This window comes from Schistocerca serialis, chromosome 9, assembly GCF_023864345.2.
Source record: "Schistocerca serialis cubense isolate TAMUIC-IGC-003099 chromosome 9, iqSchSeri2.2, whole genome shotgun sequence".
Taxonomy (NCBI): Eukaryota; Metazoa; Arthropoda; class Insecta; order Orthoptera; family Acrididae; genus Schistocerca; species Schistocerca serialis.
The window spans coordinates 419,660,207-419,686,475 of record NC_064646.1 but is presented as its reverse complement, the minus strand read 5'-3'; the positions used below and the strand labels follow the sequence as shown (position 1 = coordinate 419,686,475).

At 44.1% G+C, this 26,269-nt stretch overlaps 1 protein-coding gene across 1 annotated transcript in view; it reads left to right on the top strand.

Annotated features, from left to right (window-relative positions):
- Positions 1 to 26,269, top strand: part of LOC126418723 (glucose dehydrogenase [FAD, quinone]-like) — a 490,865-nt gene that overhangs the window by 304,044 nt on the left and 160,552 nt on the right. The gene's annotated exons all lie outside the window — the stretch shown is intronic.

Below are 26,269 nucleotides of genomic sequence, written 5' to 3'. Positions count from 1 at the left end.
GCGTCTTGATTTTTCTTGCTTCTATTATCAAGCACGACGTTGCCTTTGCCTTTCTTAAAACCCAAACTGGTTATCTGCCACGCAGTTTTCTTTTGCATCCTTCTGTATATTAATCTTGTCAGCAACTTCAAAGCACGAGCTTTTAAGCTGACTGTGCGATAGTTCTCGTACTTAACTGTCCTTCTTTCTTTCGGGTTAGTATGGATCATATGTTCTCGAAACTCTGGCGGCGTGTCTCCAGTCTCAAAGATTCTACATACCAACTTGAAAAGTCGTTCGATTGCCACTTCCCTCAATGACCCTGCATGTCATTCTCAATGGAGAGAAGTCTTCCGAAGTAAGAGTGATTTCCGGCGTGCCGCAGGGGAGTGTCGTAGGGCCGTTGTTATTCACAATATACGTAAATGACCTTGTGGATAACATCAGAAGTTCACTGAAGGTTTTTGCGGATGATGCTGTGGTATATCGAGAGGTTGTAACAATGGAAAATTGTACTGAAATGCAGGGAATGGCAATTGAATCTCAATGTAGACAAGTGTAATGTGCTGCGAATACATAGAAAGAAAGATCCTTTATCATTTAGCTACAATATAGCAGGTCAGCAACTGGGAGCAGTTAATTCCGTAAATTATCTGGGAGTAAGCATTAGGAGTGATTTAAAACGGAATGAATCAAGTTGATCGTCGGTAAAGCAGATGCCAGACTGAGATTCATTGGAAGAATTCTAAGGATATGCAATCCGAAAACAAAGGCAGTAGGTTACAGCACACTTGTTCGCCCACTGCTTGAATACTCCTCAGCAGTGTGGGATCCGTACCAGATGGGGTTGATAGAAGAGATAGAGAAGATCCAACGGAGAGCAGCGCGCATCGTTACAGGACCATTTAGTAATCGCGAAAGCGTTACGGAGATGAAAGATAAACTCCAGTGGAAGACTCTGCAGGAGAGACGCTCAGTAGCTCGGTACGGGCTTTTGTTGAAGTTTCGAGAACGTAAGAACCTTCAACATCGCAGAGTGTCAGCAATCGTTGGTTAATATATTAAAAAACTAAAAACCCGCCTCGATTGCGAAAAAAGCACCTAGTGTTAACCTAGGTTTCGGCATAGATAACTACACCTTCTTCAGAACAACAATGAAACCCACAAGTTCCTAAGAAGACCTCTGTCAATGTTCTTTTAATCATTGACAAAGGTCTTCTTAGGCACTTGTGGGTATTATTGTTGTTCTGAAGAAGGTGTAGTTATCTACGCCGAAACCTAGGTTAACACTAGGTGCTTTTATCTGAATCGAGGCGGGTTTTTAGTTTTTTAATATTCGAGAACATACCTTCACCGAGGAGTCAAGCAGTATATTGCTCCCTCCTACGTATATTTCACGAAGAGACCATGAGGATAAAATCGGAGAGATTAGAGCCCACACAGAGGCATACCGACAATCTTTCTTTCCACGAACAATACGAGACTGGAATAGAAGGGAGAACCGATATAGGTACTCAAGGTACCCTCCACCACACACCGTCAGGTGGCTTGCGGAGTATGGATGTAGATGCAGAGATGTAGATTTTGGAAATTTGGAAGGGACGAGTACGGTATCCCTCAGGGAACACAGTAAGAAGCAGCTTCTTAGGAATGACCGATTAAGTCGTTTCAGAAGATCTCATTGTCTTCTCGCAACCTTTCATTGTCCAGTTTACCCACCATCTACGGAATGCATATGCTATTACTGCGTCCGTACAACGGACTTGAGCACATCGCGGCCTCCGATGAGAGGAGCTCGGCCCGCCGGCGGTCGTGACTGCGATCCCGGCGGTCGTGCAGCCGGCAGCGGAGATGGGGAGGATTCCCAAGCTCTACCCGAGCTACCGGCCGCGTGTTTCTCAATGCGAGGCCCCCGGTGGGTCGCGGCCGCTATCCTCGTGGCATCTCCCTCCGCCTCCGCCTCCGCCTTGCGCAACGGCGGCCTCTGACGGCCGGTTGCGCCACAGTGGCGAATCCACCCCCACTCCGCATCTGGGAGCATCCGCTGGCGCGCCGATCGCTCTGCTGTGGCAACCGGCTTCTCGTTCTCCAAAGAAACACTCCCGCAGCTTTCGGAATCAGATTCGCAGCGAAATAGCAACAGCAGGAACGACAGCAAATCACAAAATTTTGCATGTTAAGTAAAGACTACAGCAGAGCAACCATCGAATTTGTAGTTGGTATGAAGGCATAGAGGGTGTAAGATATAGTGCACAGCAGCGACAGCGGGTATATGTCGGCTGGGTATCGTATAGAACTTTGTTTGGCTGGCAGATACCAATTTCGGGCGTGCGGCCGAATAAATTCTATTTCTTCTCCTAATACAGGGTGTTCCATTCATCTGATGACCGCCTGTGCGGCGCAGTAGATGCCAGGCAGTGAGCGCTCCGTTGCCGGCTACTGGCTATCATATGCCGTATCGTCCGTCTACTGCTGCGATATGTCATGACTATATTTAAAATGTAAGCAAATATATTTTGTACTCATCCATGTCACATAAGAAGATCCAGGAACTGCCTGCCATTATTTTCAACTCATTTCTGAGACCTACTCAAGAAATTATTAATCACACGATGTAATTCTCACTGAGATACTTAATTCATCAGGTTACCTTCCATTAGTACTCAGCCACTGTGATATTATTTGTAAATTATAGAGTACAGCGATCAGTCGTCTTTCTTTTGTAAGTTTTATTTGGCAAATCCAGGTTTCGGCTAATGCCTAGCCATTATCAAAGCTAAAAATACAAGACGTACATGGTCAGGCTATACTATAAAAAGTTAAACTCATGACATAACCTATACGGCATATACATTAGATTACATACCACTATTTTCTAGTCTCGATACATGTCACCTTACTTAAACTAACTTAAGCCAAGAACAACACACCCACCCACACACACACACACGTGCCCAAGGAAGGACTCGAACCTCCAGTGGGAGGGGCCGCGCAATCCGTGACATGGCGCCTCTAACCGCGCGGCACTCAAGTTTTTCGATCTGGAAAATGTGTTCGACAGTATTAAATGGTGCAAGATGTACTGAATCCTGAGAAAAATAGGTGTAAGCTGTAAGGAAAAATTAGTAATATATAGTATGTACAAGGAAGAACAGTGAACAATAAGAGTGGAAGACCGAGAACGAAGTGCTTGGATTAAAAAAAACGATGTAAGGAAGGGAAGTAGCCTTTCGCTCTTACTGTTCATTCTATACATCGAAGAAGCAATGATTAAAATAAAGAAAGATTAAAGAGTGGGATTAAAATTCAAGGTGAAAGGATATCAACGATCAGATTCGCTGATGACGTTGCTGTCCTACTGAAAGTGAAGAAGAATTACAGGATATGCTGGTTGGAATGAACGGTCTAGTGAGTACAAAATATGGACTGAGAGTAAATCGATGAAAGACGAAAGTGATGAGAAGTAGCAGAAACGAGGACAGCGACAAACTTAAGAACAGGATTTCTGATCATGAAGTAGGTGAAGTTAAGGAATTATGCTACCTAGGTAGCAAAATAACCAGTGACGGACGGAGCAATGAGGATATAAAACGTGGACTGGTACTGCCAAAAAGGGCATTCCTGACCAAGAGAAGTCTACTAATATGAAACATATGCCTTAATTCAACAAATTTCTGAGAATGGACGTTTGGAGCTTTGTAATGACAAGTGGACTGTGGGAAAACTGGAAAAGTAGAGAATCAAAGCATTTGAGATGTGATGCTTCGGAAGAATTTTGAAAATTAGGTGAACTGATAAGGAATGAGGGTGCGGGCATTTCCGGAGTTGTAGAGGGTAAAAAACGTAGGGGTAGACAGAGATTGAAATACATAATTGAGGAGGTAGGTTGCAAGAGCTACTCGAAAGGGTTGGCAGACGAGAGGAATTCGTGGCGGGGAGCATCAAACCAGTCAGAAGACTGATGACACAAAGAAAAGAAGTCTTGACGTAATAAACCGTTAACTAACAGGATCGTAGCGGTTCTCCTTGGATGGCTGGCGAGATTTTGGTCGCATTGCAGAATTTTGCTTAATGAAATCTCGTGTGGAAAGAAAGTGATTCTACTGTATTCTTGTACACTACCCAGCGAGAGCTTACATTCTACTTACGTGAGATGGAGTGATGCTGCTTAATTACTGTTCCATGTCTCTAAGTAAATACACCACGAATACTATATCTACAGGCTATCCCAGGAGGAACGGTCAATATGCAGGAGTAGGCAGGAACTATCATTTGAAGCAAAATAATCAAGTAAATGTGGACTCTAAAACGCAGTTTCTGAAACAACTTTCGCTTTACATCAGTATGGTGTTCCCTAAAGATGTGAGACAAAAATAAACTCTGAGGTTAAGTATACATATCGTTTCGTGTACTCTGAAGTCCGAACAGCAAAGTGAACGCATTATTACAGCCAAGATAGACACAAAGCCCACGCCAACCACAGTAGTACAAGTTTATATGCCAAATAGCTCCGCAGATGACGAAGAGATTGATGAAATGTATGATGAAATAAAAGAAATTATTCAGATAGTGAAGGGAAACGAAAATTTAATAACCATGGGGAACTGGAATTCTATAGAAGGAAAGGAAAAGAAGAAAACGTAGTAGGTGAATATGAAATGGTGGTAATAAATGAAAAGGAAGCCTTCTGGTAGAAATTTGCACAGAGCATAACCTAATCATAGCTGACACTAGGTTCAAGAATCATGGAAGAAGGTTGTATACATGGAAGAGGCCTGGAGACGAAGATCTCAGATAGATTACACTGGTCTACACTCATTTTCTTGCCAAGGATATTTGAGTGGCTTTAGGATGGGTTAGTGGTGCTGAGGACGAATATAGCAACCATTTATGCAGTTGGGCTCTAGTTTTTGAGATAATGCATGATTTATTCAAAAAATTAGAAAAAATTGCTAATACTGAACTCGAGCGCTACAAACTATAATGAAAAAAAGAAAATAATCTTTATAAATAGCTTCTATGAAAACCTGATAGGCATTTGTCCACGTGTAAAACATAATTGAAAAGTTTCTCTGTAAGTATATCATTTTCCGTCCATGACGAACCGCTTCCTGCACGCTTTCCTTTTATAGGTCTCTTCAGAACAGTCACGTTGCAGATTCCAGCAATAATCTGCCATCATATGCCTGTCCCATCTTCCTTTATATCTTTCCTCTATTCCTTTCATATCTTGATGGAACCGCTCTCCTTGTTCCTCACTGAAATCACCTAGATTACGAGGAAATCGATCCAAGTGGCTGTGAAGGAAGTGCAATTTTATGCTCATGTTAGCTCCTAAGTCTTGAAAGTTAGTGAGCATGTTTTTGAACAGTTCCTCGTAATTGGGAGCTTTATGATTGCCCAAAAAACATTTTACAACAGCGACAAAACTGTTCCAGGCCGATGCTTCAGTGACAGTCATGACACTTGTAAAATTGGTATCGTTGATGAGCCTGCGAATTTGAGGACCATCAAATATTCCTGCCTTAAGGTTTTCACTACTGAGTCCAGGGAACGTATTGCAGATGTATGTGAAGCAATTACCATTTCTGTCTAAAGCTTTGGTGAATTGCTTCATTAGTCCTAACTTAATATGTAATGGTGGATGAACAATCTTGTCCCTACTAACCAGAGGTTCATTAATGATGTTTGCTTCACCAACAGCCATATGTTCCCTTGGAGGCCATGGTTTCTGCTTCCAATGTTCGTGCTTTGCCCTACTATCCCACATGCAGATAAAACATGGGTGCTTTGTGTATCCACTTTGTTGTCCAAGCAAGAAGTTCACCATTTTCAAATCAACACAAATCAACCACTGGTGCTGCATATACTGAATTTTCTGCAGAACCATCTTGATGTTAGCATATGCTTCACAAAGTTTTGCTGAGTGGGCAATTGGAATAGATGCGTAACGATTGCCATTGTGTAGGAGAACACATTTTAAACTTCTAGTGGAACTGTCTATGAAGAGACGCCAGTCCTCTGGTCTATATTCCGGCAGCCCCAATTCAAGTAAAAGTCCAGGTATATTGCTGCAATACACTATAATCTCTTCTTGGTTGAAGTATGGAAGAAGGTTTTCTTCTCTCGTCCGGTAAGCTGTTATTTTAACACTTGGATGAAGACAGTTCTTTTCCTTAAGCCTGGATGCTAAGAGTTCTGATGCTTGCTTTGAAAGATTGAGTTCTCGTATCAAGTCACTGAGCTCCTTCTGGTCGAACTGCTGGGGTTGTGTCTCACGTCCTTCGTATTCCGAACCACTACTTGTACATTTCTCGACGAGCACATCGTCATCTGATGATGTTAGCGTGGGTAATGTTGTGAAGGTTGGTACAGGAACATCGTTGCTGTGCACCACCGGTCTTCTTGCTGACTCCAAATCGGGATATTCCCACTTTCGTTTTTTGAATCTATTAAAACCTTTCACATTAACAATGCAAAAATAGCAATCATCTGTATGGTTCTTCTGCTCTCGCCATACCATAGTTTAAGCTTTTCCTTTTTCGTTTTGTCCACTGCCGTAAGCACTCCACACAGCATTTACAAACTTTATGGGGTGCCCACGCCTTGTCGTGATCTCCAAGTTTAATTCCGAAATATGCCAGAACGCGTCCTTCACAAAAGGAGTGATATTCTTCCTGTTCTTTTGAAGAACGTATTCACCACAAATGTAGCAGAACTCATCTGGATGGTTCACGCAAAGACGGCGTGAAGAACTCATGTTTTCCTAAAACAAAATTGCACAAATACTACATATTATGCAGAACTTTCTTGTATTTGCATGTCAATCACATCCAACAAATATCATTAATTGTTTTGTGTGAAATGAATACTCACCTCTTATTTGCTACGCCACGATGAGAAGGTTCTATCTCCTTGAAGCTGCACTGCACATGTGTGTGACTTTCGACCATCGCCATTTTTCTTGTTTACACTGAACGCTACCTATCGGCTGTTGCGGGGATTACCTCGGCCAACAAATGAATGTCGAGTACCGCCGAATTCAAATCTCCACAACCCTCAATATCTTCAACACACGCACCGCACAACAGGACTGAACACATGCTGACAGTGTGATGTTTGCATGATGTAATCCTCAACCACACAGATGCACTCCCTGAGCACAATTGTTTAATAAAGATAGTACAATATCACTAATTAAAAAACAGGTAGCAAATACATTACACCATATATGGACCCTGCAGTCGATATTATCCACATAAAACTCTCATTTCCACAAATAACCTATATCTCAAAAACCAGAGCCAATTTGGAAAAAGTACAAATATACTCGGAATGAGTATCATAACAATATCCCATTTTCGTTCAAACTTCCCTGGCAACGAAAAAAAAATTGATTTTGTATAGCTGTGTTATGTAATGGCAAGACAGAGATTTAGGAACCAGGTTTTAAAATGTAAGACATTTCTAGGGGCAGATGTGGACTCTGACCACAATCTACTGGTTATGAACTGTTGACTAAAACAGAGGAAACTGCAAAAAAGTGGGAATTTAAGGAGATGGGACCTGGATAAACTGAAAGAACCCGAGGTTATAGAGAGATTCAGAGAGAGCATTAGGTAACGATTGACAAGAATGGGGGAAGGAAACAGTAGAAGAAGAATGGGTAGCTTTGAGAGATGAAACAATGAAGGCAGCAGAGGATCAAGTAGGTAAAAAAACGAGGACTAGTAGAAATCATTGGTTAACAGAAGAGATACTGAATTTGATGAAAGGAGAAAATATAAAAATGCAGTAAATGAAGCAGGTAAAAATGAATACAAGCGTATCAAAAATGAGATCGACAGCAAGTGCAACATGGCTAAGCAGGGATGACTAGAGGACAAATGTAAGGATGTAGAGGCTTATCTCACTAGGGATAAGATAGATACTGCCTACAGGAAAATTAAAGAGACCTTTGGAGAAAAGAGAACCACTTGTATGGATATCAAGAGCTCAGATGGAAGCGCTGTTCTATGGAAAGAAGGGAAAGCGGAAAGGTGGAAGGAGTATATAGAGGGTCTACACAAGGGCGAGGTACTTGACAATAATATTATCGAAATGGAAGAGAATGTAGACGAAGATGAAATGAGAGATATGATACTGCGTGAAGAGCTTGACAGAGCACTGAAAGACCTAAGTCGAAACAAGGCCCCGGAAGTAGACAACATTCCGTTAGAGATACTGACAGCCTTGGGAGAGTCAGCCCTGGCAAAACTCTACCATCTGCTGAGCAAGATGTATGAGACAGACGAAATACCCCCAGACTAGAAGAATCATATAATAATTTCAGTGCCAAAGAAAGCAGGTGAAACAGGTGTGAAAATTACCGAATTATCAGTTTAATAATTCATGGTTGCAAAATACTAACACGAGTTCTTTACAGACGAATGGAAAAATTGGTAGAAGCCGACCTCGGAGAAGATCGGTTTTGATTCCGTAGATGTATTGGAACACGTGACCCTACGACTTATCTTGGAGATAGATTAAGGAAAGACAAACCTACGTTTCTATCATTTGTAGACTTAGAGAAAGCTTTTGACAATGTTGGCTGGGATACTCTCCTTCAAATTCTGAAGGTGGCAGGGGTCAAACACAGGGAACGAAAGGCTATTTACAATTTGCACAGAAACTAGATGACAGTTATAAAGAGTCGAGGGGCATGAAACGTAAGCGGTGGTTGGGAAGGGAGTGAGACAGGGTTGTAGCCTATCCATGATGTTATTCAACCTGTATATTGAGCAAGCAGTAAAGGAAACAAAAGAAAAATTCGCTGTAGGATTTGAAATCGATGGAGAAGTAATAAAAGCTTTGAGTTTTGCAGATGGCAACGTAATTCCGGCAGCAAAGGACCTGGAAGAGCAGTTGAACGGAATGGACAGTATCTTGAAAGGAGGATATAAGATGAACGTCAACAAAAGGAAAAGGAGGATAATGGAATGTAGTCGAATTAAATCAAATGATACTGAGGGAATTAGATTAGGAAATGAGACACTTAAGTAGTAGATGAGTTTTCCTATTTGGCGAGCAAATTAACTGATGATGGTCGAAGTAGCGAGGTTATAAAATGTAGACCGGCAGTGGTAAGGAAAGCGTTTCTCAGGGAGAGACGTTTGTTAGCATCCAATATAAGGTTTAAGTGCCAGAAAGTCGTTTCTGAAAGTATTGGTATGGAGTGCAGCAATGTATGGAAGTGAAACATAGTTTAGACAAGAAGCGAATAGAAGCTTTCGAAATGTGGTGCTACAGAAGAATGCTGAAGATTAGATTCGTAAATCACGTAACTAATGAGGAGTTACTGAACAGAATTGGGGAGAAGAGAAATTTGTGGCACTACTTGACTAGAAGAAGGGATTGGTTGGTAGGACATGTTCTGAGGCATCAAGGGATCACTAATTTAGTATTGGAGGGCAGCGTGGAGGTTAATAACCGTAGAGGGAGACCAAGAGATGAATACACTAAACAGATTCAGAAGGATGTAGGTTGCAGTAGGTACTGGGAGATGAATAAGCTTGCACAGGATAGAGTGGCATAGAGAGCTGCATGAAACCTGTTTCCGGACTGAAGACCACAACAAATAATATGAAAAATTTAGATATGCATTGTTCTACTTGTCAGCAATCGCGTAAGACAGAAGAATAACCTGTTCAAATTGCTTAATGTGTTGGAGAAATCATAAGAAATAGGACAGATTCTATCATCGTGTGTACGTAGTCGTTTCGCTAGTCAGACCATTTTCATTGAATAATTAGTGTCCTAATGCTGAAGCAATTAGCAGGTGCTATGTGGACCACGAGTGGTGAGCAATGCAGTCAGTGCGTGTGTGAGCGCTTCGCCCCCGGGTACATTCCTGCGATCAGCTCTCCCTCTCTCCTCTCTAATGAGGTCAACAATTAGCCGCAGTCATTGGCTGTCGAACTGGCGCGCTGCCGTTATACGAGGAAAACGGCGCTGCTTTACGACCCCGGCCCATACGCAGCAGTCACAACTTATACGTGGCCCCCGGATTTCGTTAACTGGCCCCTAAAAACACCCCTCCCCCCGCCTCTCCACCCGCTGCCCGTTCACCGTCGCCATAATGAAGTGGTCTAGACGTGTTAGACAGGCAAGCCGAATGCTTGCAACTACTTGTGGTAAAATGCAGAATGTGCTAGCTCAAATCTGGTTTGTGTGAAGTCGAAATAATTCGGTCCACCGTCGAGAGTCTTGTCATTGTGGGAAAAAGTGGTGTAGTAGGTGGGGGTGTGCGCTGGGGCGGTCGCACGGTGTGACGGCCGGCAGCTGTGGTGCTTGTCACCGCGCGGACAAGCTGCTTGCGCTGGCGCCTGCGGCGAGAAAGCGAAAGTCCGTCACAGGGCACGCAGCCCGCCAGAGGCGCGCGAATGCGAAGCAGGTGTCGCTCGCTACCGAGCGACACACTGGGCAGCCAGAACGTTATGACCAGCTTCCTAATAGCAGAGATGTCAACTTTTGGCGAAGCAATGAGGCCTTGGTTGGTCGCTGGAGTGTGCTGGCACCACTTCTGCTCACAGAAGTCACCCAATTCCCATAAATTCCGTGGAGCGAGGCGATGAGCTTTGGCGCCACGTTCAATCGCACCCCAGATGTGTTCGATCGGATTCAGAACTGGCGATCTAGGAGGCCAGTACATCATCTGGAACTCTCCACCATGTTCCTCGAAACACTCCATCGAACTCCTGGCCTTGTGACATAGCACGTTATTAAAAAATGCACTGCCCTCGGGAAACTTGATCGTCATGGAGGGGTGTACGTCGTCTGCAACCAATGTACGACACTCCTTGGCCGTCATGGTGCCTTGCACGAGCTCCGCTGGATCCACGGAAGCATACACGAATATTTACCAGGGCAGAATGGAGCCGCCGCCAGATTGTCTCCGGTCCACAGTAAAAGTGTCAGGCAGCTGCTCTCCCGGAAGGGTACGGAATACACCCTCCCATTGGCATGACAAAGGAGGTGTCGGGATTCATCAAACCATGCAACGCTCTTCCACTGCGCCAACCCGCAGTGCCGATGCTCACGCACCCGATTTTGTATTTTCACCTTGATCTACGGCCTTGTCCTGGAGATAAAGGTGGCGCCAATCAACAGGAAACGGTTATCTAGTTCCCTGTCCTTCTGTGGATTTCCTTGTCCTGGTGTTAACACTGGCACGTGCATGGGTCGTCGCTTGCGGAGGTCCATAGTTAGGAGTGTTTGGTGCACTGTGCGTTCAGACACCCTTGTTTTCAACCCAGCATTAAAGTCCGATGTTAGTACCGCGACAGTTCGCCGCCTGTCCTGTTTTACCAGTCTGTCCAGCCTATGACGTCCGACATCCGTAATGAGCAGTGGCTGCCCAGCCTCACGATGTCTGGACATAGTTTCACCTTGGTTTCGCCATGTGTTGAAGACACTCACCACAGCACTCCTCGAACCCCCGATACGTCTGGCAATTTCCGAAATGCTAGTCCCGAACCTCTGGGCCATCGCAATCTGTCCTATCTCAAACTCAGATAGATCGCGCAGCTCCCCACAGCGTACTCGCCGATACTGTGTGCACCGATTGTGTGTCTGACTAGCTCAAATGGTTCAAATGGCTCTGAGCAGTATGGGACTTAACATCGGAGGTCATCAGTCCCCTAGAACTTAGAACTACTCAAACCTAACTAACCTAAGGACATCACACACATCCATGCCCGAGGCTGGATTCGAACCTGCGACCGTAGAAGTCTCGCGGTTCTGGACTGAAGCGTCTAGAACCGCTCGGCCACCGCGACTGGCGTCCGACTAGCAGTCATTTCTCACCAATTGACTCTGCTGTCACCTGGACGGGTTCGTGCCAGTGGCACAGACAGGCGTTGTGGAAACCGGTGAGTTTGGTACTGTCAGAATCACCAGTACCGTGTCATCTATTCTTGTAACGAACAAGAATATTTATGCGAATAGCCTCATTTTATGTGATATACGAATGTGCTTCTCAACAAAAGGAAGTTAATGTATGAACAGTTGAAGCGGTAGAGCGTGATTGAGTTTAGCACTTACAATTATGCTAGCTACAGATAAGTTTATCTTGTGTCCTGATGGATTATTGGAAGAAAGCAAAAAACGTTCAAATGAAAACAATACGCACACACTACGCACTCAACCGCGGCACAAACATTTTATAAACCTCTCGTTAACGATTGATGATTTAGACATGTTTTGGAAGGTATAGTTTAAACCACTTTTTTTTACATCAGTTGTCTGACTGATTCGCTGTGGCCGGCCACGAATTTACCTCCTGCGCCAACCTCTTCAATTCACAGTAACACTTTCTTCCTGTGCTCTAAATTATCTGCTGGATGTATTGCAACGTCTTTCTTCCCCTACAGTATTATACCCCCTGAAGTTCCCCCTGGTACCAGGTAGGTCAATCCTTGATACCTTTAGACATGACGTATCACCCCGTCCCCTCTTCTTACATTTCTTTGCGTATGTTCACTTCTTCCCGATTCTGTGGAGAATTCCCTTATTCTTTATCTTATTATTCCACCTAACATTCTTCTGCAGCACAACATCCCAAGCGTTTCGATTCTTTCCTGTTCCAGTTTTCTCACTGCCAGTGATTCACAGTGCTGAGCTCCAAAGGTACTTTCTAAGATACATCTTTCTCAAGGACTGTGTTTCTTGCTAGTAGAATCTCTTGGCCAGGACTGCACTCTTTTTCTATGCCAGTCCGCTTTTTATGTCCTCCTTGCTCCGTCCGTTCTGGGTTACGTTGCTTTCAAGGTAACAGAATTCCTTAATTTAGTGTACTTCGTGATCGCCAGCCATGATGTTATTTTCATCCTTATTCTCATTTCTGCTGCTTCTGATTACTTAAGTCTTTTTCCAGTTTTCCGGATTACTCTCAACCCATATTCTTTACTTATTAGGCTGTTCATTTTTTTCAACTTATCGTGTAATTATCAATGAAATTCTCCAATAGATATATAATTGAGTTGTCATTTTATTTTGACTACCAGTTTCGGCATTCTTCAAGCCCAATAAGCATCTCTCGAAAATAAACGAGATGCACATGGGTCCTGAAGATGGCATATTGGAATGCCGAAACTGGCAGTCAAAATGAAATAACATCTCAATTACACAGCTGTTGCCGAATTTCATTGGTAATTATTTGACTAACTGATATCCCCGGCCCATGATGGATTAACAGAGATCCTACAATTCTTTTCATCTTCACTGATTATTGCAATGTCATCAGCAAAACATCTTTAACTCTCATTCTGAATCCCATTCTTCATCCTCTCATTTATATTGGTCATTGCTTCTTCGATGTATGGATTGTAAGGCAGGGACGGAAGACGGTATCCCTGTCTTACAAACTTTCTAATCCGTGCACTCTGTTCTTGCTCTCCCACTTTTATTTTTATTTTAACTGCAGCTTATAACTATTTTTCTCATAATTTCGAACATCTTCCATCTTTTCAATAGTCCAGCGTTCCTTCTAGATGAGCGTATCTTGATTTTTCTTCGTTCTTGTTCCCATCATCAATGAGAAAGACAGAACGGTTCTCTTGCAACTTTATCTTTCTCAAAGCCAAACTGGGCGTCATCTAACACATCTTAAAATTTCTTTTCTATTTTTCTTTGTGTTGTTCTTCTTTGCAATTTCAAAGAATGAGCTGTTAACCAGATTGTGCGTTGATTCTCGCTATTATTGGCTTTTTCAATCTAGGGAATTGTGTGGGTGAAGCTTTCCCCAAAGTCTGATGGAATGTCGCCTGTGCCATACATTCTACTCATCGACGTCAATAATCATGTTGTTGTCACTTTCCGCACCGGTTTTAAGTCTTTCAAAGCTTTTCTAAATTCTGCTTCTAATACTTCAAATGGCTCTGACCACTATGGGACTTAACATCTGAGTTCAACAGTCCCCTAGAACTTAGAACTACTTAAACCTAACTAACCTAAAAACATCACACACACTCATGCCCGAGGCAGGATTCGAACTTGCGACCGAAGCGGTCGCGCAGTTCCAGACTGTAGCGCCTTGAACCGCTCGGCCACCCCGGCCGGATACGTATAGTTCCATGATGCTTTGCGCAGATGTTCCGTTGTATACAGAGAAGCCAAAACGCTGAAAAATTCTAACGGAATGCTGGAAAACCTGCAGAGGATCGACGCTTGCTGCTGGGACTCGTAGCTGATCCTCAACATAAACTAATGTAACGAGTTGCACATAAACTTATACAAGACACGTTATTGTATGAGAACAACCACTAAATTTCTGGGAATATGGAGTGACCATGCCGCGCGGTGTAGGTGCGTGATCTCAGGCGTCTTGCCACGATTCCCGCGGCTCCCCCAACTCACCCCCCCCCCCCCCACCCCCACCCCTCCCGTCACAGGTACGAGTCCTCCCTCGCCTCGGGGCGTGGGTGTGTATGTTCCCCTTAGCGTAAGTTAGTTTAAGTTAGATTAAGTAGTCTGTAAGCCAATGGACCGATGACCTCAGCAATTTGGTCCCATAGGAACTCACCACTAATTTCCAATATTTAAGCCGCGCGGAGTAGCCAAGCGATTTGAGGCGCCATGTCACGGATTGAGCGGCCCGTCCTGCCGTAGGTTCGAGTCCTCCCTCGGACATGGGTGTGTGCTGTTCTTAGCATAAGTTAGTATAAGTTAGTGTGTAAGCGTAGGGACCCATGACCTCAGCAGTTTGGTCCCTTAGGAATTCTCACACATTTGAAAATATTTTTGGTGCAACGATATAGAACCAACCACATATAAGGCAGATGCCAGGCTCAGATTGTTTGCAGAGAATCCTCAGGAAGTGTAATCAAACCTCAAGGGATGTAACTTATGAAGCCCTACTTTGACCAGTACCTTGAAAATTGGCCGTCAGTCTGGGATCTGTACCTATTATGACTGATAGAGGAAATAGACAAGATCCAAAGTAAGGCAGCACGCTTAGATACACGTCCATTTAATAAGTGCGAAAACATGACTGAGGTTCTCGTCCAACTCCTGTGGCAGACTCTACAAGAGAGGCGTTTTGCATCACATATAGTTTACAAAAGGGTCAACTAATAAACATTCTAAGGGAAAAAAAGGACGAATTTGGAAGGAATTATCCGAATGGGACGGAGTTCAGTTGATGTGATGAACAGATACAGGCAAATAAATTGTTACAGTTTCAGAAAAAATGGTTAACTTACTCAACAGAAAGACATTCACAGACTGCGAAAGTCAATAGCTCGTTGGTCCATCTGTGGCCCGACGGAAGTAGTTATTCGGTTTGGCACAGATTGATGGAGTTGTTGGATGTGCTCCTGAGAGATATCGTACCAAATTCTGTCAAAATACGAAGCTGGTTGAAGGGCCCTGCCCATATTGCTCAAACGTTCTCAGTTGGGGAGGGATCCCACGACCTTGCTGGTGACGGCAGGATTCGTCAAGCACGAAGACAATGAAACGACTCTGTGAAGTTATCTCATAAGACGCTTGTCGAATTCGGTACTACTTATTCACTTTACTACCTGATTTTAGCTCAACTCATGAACTCTTCCAGAAAGACTGAGCACTCAAATAAGGCCTATTGAATATTATATGTGTGTTTTAATGTGAGGTTTCGGTTTTGTTTTGTGGGAAACGCTGAGTTGGTCATCGTCTGCTGGGAGTAGACGATGTTGCTTCTCATTCGAAGGAGAGTACAGGATGACCAACTTAGGTTTCCAATACCTGAACAGAGAGATTTACCCATCTTAGTCGAAGGCTGTTTTTGTGTGTGAGGCTGGTGACGGAGGGCTACCCCTCTGGTAGCTTCCGCTGCACGGGGAGCTAGGTTATCTCGAAAGAGAAAGGGGCATTCTTCGGTGAACGCTTGGTGAGTACGGATCGTAGCTCTTAAGGGGGTTTCAGGCGATAGGAAGCAGGTTGAGTTAGGACTTCACTATCTTTAACTGTTGAAATGCTTAAGAACTTCAGCTTATCTGAAGCGTGTGAAAGCAGTTATTTTTCCGAATATGCCATAATTACATTGCTTGAAATAGGCGATTTTTGGGTGAGTTAAAGTGTGGAAGTTGCTTTGTCCATTTTGAACAACGATGAAGTAGAATTTCAAACGGTAAATATGATTAGGAAAAACTGGTTAGGATCCCTTCAACCGTACGTGGGTGTAATACTCTTTCGAAACGAGTATGATTTTTAACCTTATATTTTGTGGAATTTGCTTTTGTCTTTATGTGTCGAATTTGTGCCGCGTATTTGGTAATCAGTTACCCTTCTGGTCCACCACGGCAGCGCAATAGGCTTTATTTTATAGTTTGCTTATTTAATGAGCTATAATTTCTGCAAGAATATCTGTTCTTTCGTGCGCTTTCTACAAAGCAGCACAAGAGTTTGATTCGGAATGCACCACGTGCTCTAGGTCGGCCGTTTGGAAGCAGCAGACACAGTTAGTATGTTGAATAATTATCGCACAACCTCGTGCATTGGTGAAACCTCTGTCCAGAATAGTGCACGCATAGAATCGTAATGTGAATCTCACTGAGATATTTTTATGGTATGAATGCAGAGGAGATGATAGTATCATTGTCTCCCACCCCCGTTTTCTGCGTTTCTCCTTGCTGTAGTTAAATTGTGCTCTGTTACATTCTCACGTAGTTCTTACTTAAATATTTCTAGTCAAGCACCAGTTATGTGTAGGTAGAATATGCAGCCAAATAGTTAGATACAATTAATAATCTACGTGACAGATAAGATCTGTGGAGTTGATCTTACCCTCTTACTTCGATTTCCAATCCTGAATTAGTCAAGTTGCTTCGTGCTATTTATCTCGCTACTTAATAAATTTGCATACTTGTAATTAAATTATTAAAGTAATTAAACTAATAATTTTCGAGCTCCCTGTTTTTCTAAATGGTTAGGAAGGGCTGGGGTTGGTGGCGACCCTGAATTTCTGAATTTTTATTATTTGTGTGAGAGAAGCAGCTAGAAATGTGAGATAACGTATATGGGTCGATGGGAAACGTCCTAAACATAGTAATATCTCTTTTTCTTTCTTAAATGTAACCCCAGGATAGCTTGCCATGAAGGACAACAAAACAAAGTCTATAATATTGTTGACGTTCCGCTGTGCTGTAAGGGTGGCGCGGATGACAACCAAGCGGCTCCTGCTATGAAATAAAATCGCGCCCCAGACCGCTATCCTGGCTGTCGGATGGTATGGTGGGCGACGTGATATCCCATCCCACCCCATCCCATCCCACCGCCGCCCGTGGCTTCTCCAGAACACGCCTCCGCTGTTCACCGTAGCTCAGTTCGAAGCGTATCTTATAACTGACGACAATTCTACTCCACTCAATGAGATTCGAGATCGAATGTGTCCAAATTCGAGACCGAATACGCCCGACACCATAGCAAACGGGTTTGTTGGTGTACAGAGGTCAATGGTTGTCGGCGCAAGGGGCGCCGTGATCGAAGCCAGCTTTTCGTATGTCACCTATTAATGTTTCTTGTGGTCACTGAAGCACCATTTGCACGTCGGCTCCGAATTAATAATGAATCTGGAGCTCTAAACGCCTCTCTGACGATTGTTCGCTCCTCTCGTTCTGTCGCCTCTCTAGGGTGACCGATTCTTTCCTGACGCAGTGTTCGACGATGTTTCACTCATTCCTGCCAGCATTATCGAACAGTGGTATCGCTCCTATTCAAATGTCTAGAGATTCTACACATTTACTCCAGCTGGCTTCTTTGAGCCCGTAGTGGCATCGCTCCTATTCAAATGTCGAGCGATTCGCCGATTACTGCAACCGGCTTTTTTGAGCCCAAGTACACATCCCGTCTCAAATGCAGACTTCTGCTTATATTGTTCACGCGTCTGTCTGAGCGGCTTAGTTACTGTCTAGCTTGTTTAGTATCCTTGCCAGCTGCGCAGTGAAACTTCGCTGCAGCACCATCCATTCATACATCGGCCGCTGAACTTTACAGTTCTGCGTTTTCCGTCTATACCTGTGCGAATATCAATTTGTGGCGAATTTATGCAGCTGGTTCGTGGTGTGTCGTCTTCTTTTTTTGTCTTGAATTGCATTGATTCGTACCACGTACGTCTCACGGAAAGATCATTGAGGTAAAATAGGGGCCTTAGAGCTCATACGGAGGGTTCTACGATCGTTCGTCCCACAGACTATTCACAACGGGAATAGTGAAAGGGAAAGAGACAATTGGTACGTCTCGCCCCACGGTTGAGTCGGAAGGACGGCTACAGTGAACGAGATATTAAGACAACAATCTCAATGAAACGAATTCACAGATATATTCCATCATCACAAGATTGTCAGCCTACTTGTATAGCGTTGCCTTCTTTCTTCGGAACTATACAAGAAGCATAATATTCGGAATCCTGGCCAAAATAGAATTTAATCCGTTTGCAATTCATTCAAGGAAATTGAAGCGGTGCTGCCTTCATTAAAAGACAGTCTTGCTCTCAATGCTCCTGGAAGTTATAAAACGACGTGTGGTAGCAGTTACATTGGTCAGCCAATACTTGTGTTTTCAGGTCGATGCACAGAGCACCGATACCACATTAAACATCACTATTTCGAAAAACCTGATGTTGTCGAATACGGCCTCAAAAACAATGTTGTGTCTTTTGAAACGTAAATCAGGTCCCACACATCTGCTTACTGGGATTACTTCATCAAAAAAAAACAATTTAAATCAGGCTGTGATAGAACTTCAGCTAGGACAGCGGCTGCACCGTTAGTGTTTTATGGAAACGGACGCTCAAGGCTGGACTACGTTTTCCACCATCTAACGGAATCAGTGTCGCTGCTAATGGTCCTTCTACACAGACACTAATATTCTCGAGCAACATACGAAAGTTACAACGTCATCATGGTATAATTTGGTCAACTAAATACGAAATTACCACTCGGCTTGCCAGCACGGTACGTAACTCCATAAATACTGATGACGACAGCAGAAGGAGTCGTTGAAAGTTTCAGTTTTCAAATAAATCTGACGTGTTAAAAATTTATCTAAAAATGTCTCCGCGGAAAAATGCATCCTCATATGTATGTTACGTCGGTACCATCGAGCTGGAACACTTCTATTGAGCCCATGAGGGTCGTTCCAAAAGTAAAGCCTCCTATTTTTCTATGGTGACTGCAGACGTCTGCGCCAGATGTGGTTTGTGTACTACTCCTCTTTCATTTGCAGCTGGTTCCGTTGTTCTGCGGTAGTTGGCGCCAGCAGAGGAGCGTTCCAAAACAAAGTATGATATGGACACGCGTAAAAACTGCGATGTGTATTGAATTCCTCAAATGGTTCAAATGGCTCTTGGCACTATGGGAACATCTGAGGTCATCAGTACCCTAGACTTCGAACTACTTAAACCTAACCAACCTAAGCACATCACACACATCCATGCCCGAGGATTCGAACCTGCTACCGTAGCAGCAGCGCGGTTCCGCACTGAAGTGCGTAGAACCGCTCGGCCACAGCAGCCGGCTTGAATTCCTCCCTGCTGAAGAAATTGCACCGATTGGAAATCCAGTGACGCTTGCTAAAGGTGTGTGGAGACGATACTATGCACGTGAGCAAAGTGAGGTGATGGGTACGGCATTTTCAAGGTGGTGAAAAGGGTGTACATGACAAGCCCGATCGATGCTGCACGGCTGTCATGCCTTCCAATGAAAAGCGTCTGATCAACTCACCGCGGCTATCGGCGGATAAAGACCAGAGTTGTGTGTAAAGGCCGGCCGGGCATAGTGCTCAGAGCCATTTGAACCATTTGTGTGCAAAGCGGAATGTTGGCTGTAATGTCTTGGAAACAATCTTGGAACATCTTGGTTCTCGCAAAGTCCTTGCGAGATGAGTTCTGTAGATGATTACAGAAGAACAAAAAACTCATCGAATGGAAGTAACTTGTCGGGACCTGCTGGACCAATATGAAGCTGAAGGTGACAGTTTTCTGAAAAGCGTCGCCACCGGAGATGAGACGTGGTGTCACCATTACGAGCCGAAATCCAAAACACAGTCCATGGTATGGCGACATGCGAATCGTCCGTCAAAGAAGAAATTTAAGACACAGCGCTCGGCAGGCAAAGTGATGTGCACAGTCTTCTGGGACATGTTTTGGATGTCCTGGAGCCTCGAGAAACTGTCAATTCAGCACACTGCAAGACGATACTGATTTAGCTAAAAGCCAAAAGTTCAAGGGTAAGGCCAGAGAAGAAGACCAACTTTCAGCTGCAACATAACGTCAGACCCCACGCCAGTTTTGCGATAATGGAATTCACTGCAAAATTCCGCTATACTGTCCTTACCCTATACACCGTACAGTTTCGAATTAACACCTTCAAACTTCCCCTCTTTGCGCCTCTGAAAGATGGACTACGTGGCAAACATTTTCAGTACTCGGATGCTGTTGTCAAAGCTGCAGGGAAGTGGCCTGTCTCAGCTGGTTTCGATTTATACAAGCGCGGCATGCAGTCTCTGGTTCATCCTTGGCAAAAGTGCATAACGAATGGTGGTGACTATGCGGAGAAATGACTGTCTGTAGCTGAAATACTGCTCTACCTAGCTGCGCTGTTATAATTTATATATTTCCTGTTGTTTCCAGGAATAAAAGTACGAGGCATTACTTTCGGAACGACCCTCGTATATATCCCTGAATGGCCCTACGGAAAGGTGACACTTGCAGTGAACGACGTAACTCGGGAAAGGAGAAGGTCCGACTCCACTGCCCTCCCGCCTCGGACTGTGGACTGGTGCTCCTGTTACGCGAGCGCCTCCCACTACGCAGGGCACTTTGTCGGGCTACGATAACAGCGGCGGCTTTCTACTGTCGGGCTTTCAGTGCCGCGAGCAAAGTAGTTCCTACCGGTACGGAACCCGAGGCAGGTAGCTGCAGGTGCTCTCGAAAAAAATTATTACGACGCCTGGAATTACCCAAGTGATACTCCTTCGATCGATGGCTCTGCGTTATTAAGGATGACGTAACATAGGGAAGTGATGTTTCTGTCCTTCCTCATTCTAGCAATGAATTTTCGCGTACTTCCAATGGGCACGTCAACTGGTTGACAGAGATTTGGGGAAAAGTTATAAAACATGAGATAAATTCCGGTAACAGACATTAAAGTTGAGTACGGTGTTGCCATCTGAGTATTGTAGCAAACAGTGTATCTTGAAATATAACGGCAGTCGTAAGGCCTTTACTATGCGAGGTACACCCGGTTCGCTGGATGGAGTCGGAAGCTCCAAGAGCCTGTTCACAAAAAAATGGTTCTGAGCGCTATCGGACTTAACTGCTGTGGTCATCAGTCCCCTAGAACTACTTCAACCTAACTAACCTAAGAACATCACACACATCCATGCCAGAGGCAGGATTGGAACCTGCGACCGTAGCGGTCACGCGGTTCCAGACCGAAGCGCCTAGAACCCCTCAGCCACTCCAGCCGGCGCCTGTTCACAGACGGAGCCTTTGTATACGGGGGATCCCAGGAGGAATGGTCAATATTCAGGGATACAGCATGGCAGGAACGAGCACTTGAAGCAAAACGCGTCATACGCACATAACTGAGCAGTGCGTGGCTCGTGGTCGTGCGATCTCTCTCCTTTTTTTTATCTCGTTTTGTTAATTCAATTACTGGTGTTACTCAGTTTCTGCCTTGCCTGCCCGTGAGCGGCAGCAGCAGCGCTTATCGATATATGCCCCGTCGTATGATCTTTGCTGGACTGCTATTACTTCCCGGTTGTCGTGTGTTGGGAGGGGAGTTCGTATCTAGGAGTGAGTTGCAACATGAGAGCAGTAGAGTTCGGACCTGGAAGTCGGACGTTTGGGACGGCGGTGAGGTTCGGTTAGCCATGACTCGCCCGACCGTTGCCGACACACATGATTTCAATAGGGACGGTCTTGGTTGATCGTCGGTTGGTCGTCTTACCGAACGACGTGATTGATCGCCGATCGTTTATGGGTTGGCGATATGTGTGTGTATCAACTCTTGGTTCGTTCTCGTCACTGCATAGTCACTGCTTTTACCATTGGTCCCGTTATTCGTCCAAGTGTTTGGGATAGTCTGTGTAGCTTGTGATGTCGACTGCCCAGTCTTTAGTGCTGTTTCGGTGCTGATGCGTAGCAGTTGGCCAGTTGGCCAGTTGGCGCAGTCGCGAAGTAGCAGCAGTAGGGCATGCAGCGTCAGGAAAGTCACTTGCCCGACGACTGCCGACACACATGTTTTCAGTGAGGACGACCTTGGTTGATCGTCTGTCGGTCGTCTTGTTAGGCGACGTGTATTTGGCCGGAGATTGCTGATAGTTTGGCTGTGTGCGCCGACTCGTGGTTCGTCCTCGTTATTGCATAGTCACCGCCGTGAGCATCGTCTAGTCCTCTTGCAGATGTTCGCGGGGCTGTGTGTAGTTATGTGGTTTTCACTGACAAGTTTATTTAAGTGCTGTCGGCGTACTGCCTCTGAGTTAGTCGGTCGTTTGATTAAACTTTGTGGGTTTTCGGGTCGTCCACCCCTTATGGGTTGTCTGGGATCCGTTCTTGTTTGGATCCACAGTCTCTGCTGTCGGCATCGTTGGAATTTTGGTGCAAGTGCGCAGCGGAACCTTGGTGCAAATGTGGAGAGGAACTCACCTTGAGCATTGGACTGTTGACGGTCTGTCGGTTGGGTTGCCGTCGGATTGAGGATGGTTGGGCCGACTGCCTGTCTCACCTAAGTGAATGTTAGTATTTCAAGTGCTGGCCGACCCTCGATGCTTCTGAGTGCCGTTAGCTGCACTCTCTTTTCTTATTGTCTGTTGTGTGTATTTGTATGGCTCATAGCCGATGGTTTTCAATTAAAGTTGAATTGTTTTTGTGTTTTAAGTCATGCACCTTCAGCCGCTTTAAAATTAACTTCCTTACTAGTCAAGTGTTAGATTGTTGGGGCCTTCAGCCTGAATAAAATCTTGTTTAAAGAGAAGGCCTTGGGCCTTCTGCCTACTAAAATTATTTTAGTTGTGTTTTAAGTCATGGGCTTTCAGCCGTTTTTAAATTAAAGTTCTTGTCTTTCAAGCATCAGACTGTTTGGGGCCTTCAGTCTAATTGTAGATAAAGACTTCTGCCTTGTGTTTTTTTTAATTTAATTTTATCTTGAGTTTTAAATCATGGGCCTTCCACCGTCTTTAAGTTAAACTTGTTTGCTTTTCAAGTGTTAGATTTGTTGGGCCTTCGGCCAAATTATGGAACTTACTTACGTGATGCTTTCGGCCTTCTAAATATTCTCTTTGGCGTCTGAATTTTGAGTTATGGCTTTTAGCCGTTTCTTTTTTAAATTAGTGGTGTGTCGCATTCAGCCGATAACAAAGTTCAAGAAATTGTACTGTAATGTTTGGTCAAATAAATAAAGTTGTATGTGTTCGAGTGTAGCTGACAGCCGCTCATTTTGGCCCCTTTCCACAATTCCAACTACCTGTCCTGTCCAGTGGGTTTAGCAGGGCGTCTCAATGAATACATCCTATTGCGAATGGTTTCCAAGATAGAACACATTTAATGTACATTATTTATTTTCTGTTCATTCAACACAGTCAAGTTTATACATGCACACATGTACGACATACAGAAAATAGTACAACGTGCGTTTTAGATGTGTTCTTGTAACATTGATACGAGCAGAAAGTCATGTGCTGGTAGGACTACGCTGATTTCAACTGTATGTTTCCGTTCCCGCAAATGTTGCTGCACCACAGAAGAAAAAGAAACTTTGAAGAATGCTGGTTTCTTGCAATGTGCTACTAACTGTACTTGCTACACTTCTCGCAGACAGTATCCACATCTGCCGCTCAATGTGCCTACAAGAATATATCACTGTACGACACATAGTTTAAGAGATGCACGAAAAATTGCGGTATCATTATTGCGTTTTAATTTATTACTTCTTTCGTACTGCTAACTCTATTCGCAACACGTTTATTAGACAGCATCCATATATGTCTGAATTTACCTAGAAAAGTATATCATTATACTACACAAATTCCCGGCGATATGAGTCACAAATTCTCACATGTGTGGAAAACTGCCACATCAAGCATGATCTTTTAATTTATTATTGTTTTGCTGCTGACTCTATTCGGAACACATTTCGCAGACAGCGGCCACGTATACCACTGGATGGACCTGCAAAATGAGTACAGCACATAGTTGAGGAGATATGGCGTTATAAACATCAAGCTGCATGAAAATGAAACAACAAGACGAAATTCGCTGGAGATACAGATGAAATGTATGTACAAATACGTGTGGAATATGTAAAATATATGTGAAATATATCTGATATGTGCATACTCGAACAAAGTCACAGGTAAAAAACTCATCCTAAACCCTGGAACGAAAATTAGTTCGGTACGTACATCAGTTAAAATCGAGAAAGAAATTTCTGGGGTGAGAATCAACAGCCTCCTGCTGTGCTGTGTGGGATAAGGTGAGGAAAGAAAGGGAGGGGGGGGGGATGTGGAGATGGTCAGACAGCGAGGGGAAAGTAGGATGTAGGCACAGATAGGGGGAAGAAAGAAATGGACACGGGGTGAGGGGGAAGTGAGAAGGGAGGACAGGGAAAGCAAAAAGGAGGAGATGAACAAAAGGAGGGTATGCACAGTGAGTGGAGAAGAGGAGATAGACAAAGAGAAGGAAACTGAATTAGAAGGGCGGAAGGAGATGGACAGAGGGTGAAGAAATAGAATGGGAAGGAACAGATGGAGAGAGAGGGAGAAGCAGGAAGCAGATCGACTCTGAGAGGGGGGGGGGGGGAGGAGGAGAGGGACACAAAGGCGGGTCTGGGGTGATGAATAAAGAGTGGGAGTTGTGGAAGGGCTTAAGGGCAGAATGAACAGAGAGAGGGGGTAAGTGAGACTAATAGACGACTGGAATAAATACACACCCGGGCAATGCCTGGTAATCAGCTAGTATACTGTAAAACACGCTTACACATAGAGATAAACAGTAAAAAAATAAAGATTAATCTCTTTTGTAAAACAATTTTGACATTAAACGTCTCTCTGTACACGCAAGAAAATATTTTGGAAACGAAAAATAAAGTCTTAACACTAAGATTAATTCAGTTGGCTCCCTGTTTACAATTAAACAAAGAAATGGAAGGTGTTTCAAGAAATTCGCTGACTAAATTAGCGGGAAGAGACCTATGTTTCGGTGTAGTCAAATTAAGAGCAAACTGAAAAACTTTTCCAGATTAAGATCTGCTTCATTTAACTTACGACACCATTTAACGCCGCAGTTCCTTTACTCTCCACCAGCACTCTGTTATCATTTCTTTACGATGTCCCACCATCCACCACGGAACCTTGCGTAATATTATACGACTCAGACCGCCAGCAGGCACGTTAGCGAACCTCTGCAGGAGGAGGGAACATCCATCGTGCGTGATTTTCTGCTCCACTGACTCCACTAAAGGCGACTGACCACTCCTTGCGTAATGGACGTATGCAAAGCAGCACAGAAGCTCGTGCCTTTCACGCAGCGGAGATCCGAGAAATATGTTCGGAAACTTCATGGCCTACTTCGCCAGTGGGGACAATGGAAGAGTCGTGAAAAGCGGTTGGGCTTTATATCTCAGCTTGTTGTGAGAGTTTACTGCGTACTAGGAGTAGAGGATCAAGTAGGTAAAAAGAGGAGGGCTAATAGAAATCCTTGGGTAACAGAAGAGATATTGAATTTAATTGGTGAAAGGAGAAAATATAAAAGTGCAGTAAATGAAGAAGGCAAAAAGGAATACAAAAGTCTCAAAAATGAGATCGCCAGGAAGTGCAAAATAGCTAAGCAGGGATGGCTAGAGGAACATATCACTAGGGGTAAGATTAGATACTGCCTACAGGAAAATTAAAGAGACCTTTGAAGAAAAAAGAACCACCTGCATGAATATCGAGAGCTCAGATGGAAACCCAGTGCTAAGCAAAGATGGGAAAGCAGAAAGGTGGGAGGAGTATATAGAGGATCTATACAAGGGCGATGTTCTTGAGTACAATATTATAGAAATGGAAGAGAATGTAGATGAAGATGAAATAGGAGATATGATACTGCGTGAAGAGTTTGACAGAGCACTGAAAGATCTAAGTCGAAACAAGGCCCCGGGAGTAGACAACATTCCATTAGAACTACTGACAGACTTAGGCCTAACAAAACTCTACCATCTTGTGAGCGAGATGTATGAGACAGGCGAAATACCCTCAGATTTCAAGAAGAATATAATAATTCCAATCCCAAGCC